At 62.6% G+C, this 2,219-nt stretch overlaps 2 non-coding genes across 2 annotated transcripts in view; both read left to right on the forward strand.

Moving 5' to 3' along the window:
- The window catches only part of LOC146143910 (small subunit ribosomal RNA), a 1,811-nt gene extending 1,390 nt beyond the window's left edge, over positions 1 to 421 (forward strand). Inside the window, exon 1 of the ribosomal RNA XR_014500457.1 lies at positions 1 to 421. This exon is cut by the window's left edge and continues 1,390 nt beyond it. This is a non-coding gene — a ribosomal RNA (small subunit ribosomal RNA).
- Positions 422 to 668: 247 nt separating this feature from the next.
- Positions 669 to 822, forward strand: LOC146143911 (5.8S ribosomal RNA). Its single transcript, XR_014498787.1, has one exon. It is a non-coding gene; the product is annotated as a 5.8S ribosomal RNA (ribosomal RNA).
- Positions 823 to 2,219: the final 1,397 nt, after the last annotated feature.

Genomic DNA, 2,219 nt, shown 5'->3' on the forward strand with positions numbered 1-2,219 from the left:
AGAGGGACTAGTGGCGTTTAGCCACACGAGATTGAGCAATAACAGGTCTGTGATGCCCTTAGATGTTCGGGGCCGCACGCGCGCTACACTGACCGGATCAGCATGTGCTCGCCTTGGCCGACAGGTCTGGGTAACCCGCTGAACCCCGGTCGTGCTAGGGATAGGGAATTGCAATTATTTCCCTTGAACGAGGAATTCCCAGTAAGCGCGAGTCATTAGCTCGCGTTGATTACGTCCCTGCCCTTTGTACACACCGCCCGTCGCTACTACCGATTGAATGGTTTAGTGAGGTCCTCCGATTGGACCTGGCGCGGCCGGCAACGGTCGAGCCGGCGTCCGAGAAGACGATCTAACTTGATCATTTAGAGGAAGTAAAAGTCGTAACAAGGTTTCCGTAGGTGAACCTGCGGAAGGATCATTAACGGTCTCGCAAACGCTTCGGCGAACGCGAAACTCGGACAAGCGAGAGAAAAAGTCTTTGCTACCCGGCGCCCGACCCGCGAGGAGCGGCGCGCCGGCCGGCGATTCGGTCACCCGGTAATGTTTGCGCGTCGAGTGCCGCGGTGCCGCGCGCTCCGGCTTCAAGCGTCGGCCTGGCCGACCGCTCGGCGCGGTCTATTTTGTCACCCTATAGTGCGAGGCACTGTGCGAGCGAAACAATCGTGGATGGCTCTTGGCGGTGGATCACTCGGCTCGTGAGTCGATGAAGGACGCAGCTAGCTGCGTGAATTAGTGTGAATTGCAGGACACATTGAGCATCGACGTTCTGAACGCAAATTGCGGCCTCGGGTCAATCCCGGGGCCGCGCCCGCCTCAGGGTCGCGTTGCAAACGTTCCGCGCGGGGATTTCTCCGCGCGGCTGCTGCGGCGTCGGACGCGCGAGCGCCCGTCCCGCTCAAGACAGCACGGCACGATGCGCGACGATCGCGACCAGAATCCCGCGCGGCGGCGGCGAGTCGACCTCGAAGAGGCCAACGGCTGGCGGCTCAAGGGCGGGAATCGAGGTGCGCGGCGGCGCGCGGCGCCGACGGCGAGCGCGGAACGGGAAGAATAGTCCCGGTCCTTACTTTCGGCCTGAGGTCGGACGAGGCTACCCGCTGAATTTAAGCATATTACTAAGCGGAGGAAAAGAAACTAACGAGGATTCCCTCAGTAACGGCGAGTGAAGCGGGATGTGCCCATCGCCGAATCCGCGCGCTTTTGGAGTGCGCGGAATTGTGGCGTACGGAATTCGTCACGGCGCGCTTCGCCGGTCGCCCGCGTCCTTCTGATCGAGGCCTTTTCCCAGAGCGGGTGTCAGGCCCATGGCGGCGACAGGCGGGCGCGCTACGGCGTCTTCCCAGAGTCGGGTTGTTTGGGAATGCAGCCCAAAGCGGGTGGTAAACTCCATCTAAGGCTAAATACGGTCACGAGACCGATAGCGAACAAGTACCGTGAGGGAAAGTTGAAAAGCACTTTGAAGAGAGAGTTAAAGAGTACGTGAAACCGTCGAGAGGCAAACGGGAGGGCCTGTCGGGTCGCCCGGTCGCTTTCAGCCGGCCCCCTGTCGGCGACGTTGTCGTGCGGACCCTCACGGGCCGCCGGCGGCGCCGCCCGATCGGGGACCAGCGCACTAGCGCCGGGCGAAGGCCGCGACCGTCTGGACGGCGGCGAGAAGGCCGCGCGCAAGGTAACCCGGCCTCGGTCGGGTACTATAGGCGCGCGTGTCCGTCGGCCCGCCGTTCGGGCGAGGAGAGATCGCCGCGTCTGCCCTTCGGGGCCGAGCGCCCGGTGCCGGCTGGGGCGTCGTGGGTCGGGGACTGTTCTCAGTGCCCAGCCTCTTCGTCTCGGTCGCGCTTCCGGTGTCGTTTCGCGAGGCGCACGGGGTCCGCGGCTGAAGTCAGCCACCTTCCCGACCCGTCTTGAAACACGGACCAAGGAGTCTAACGTGAGCGCGAGCCACGGGGCAGTACGAAACCCATGGGCGCAGTGAAAGTGAATGTCGGCGCGGTCCGGCGGAGGTGAGACGTCGTCGTTCGCGGCGGCCGCATCACCGGCCGATCTCGTCCGCTTTGCCGGAGAGGTCGAGCGAGAGCGTTCGCGTTGGGACCCGAAAGATGGTGAACTATGCCTGAAGAGGTTGAAGCCAGAGGAAACTCTGGTGGAGGACCGTAGCGATTCTGACGTGCAAATCGATCGTCAAATTTGGGTATAGGGGCGAAAGACTAATCGAACCGTCT

The sequence above is a fragment of the Ascidiella aspersa genome, chromosome 5, assembly GCF_963924565.1.
Source record: "Ascidiella aspersa chromosome 5, kaAscAspe10.2, whole genome shotgun sequence".
In the NCBI taxonomy this organism is placed as follows: Eukaryota; Metazoa; Chordata; class Ascidiacea; order Phlebobranchia; family Ascidiidae; genus Ascidiella; species Ascidiella aspersa.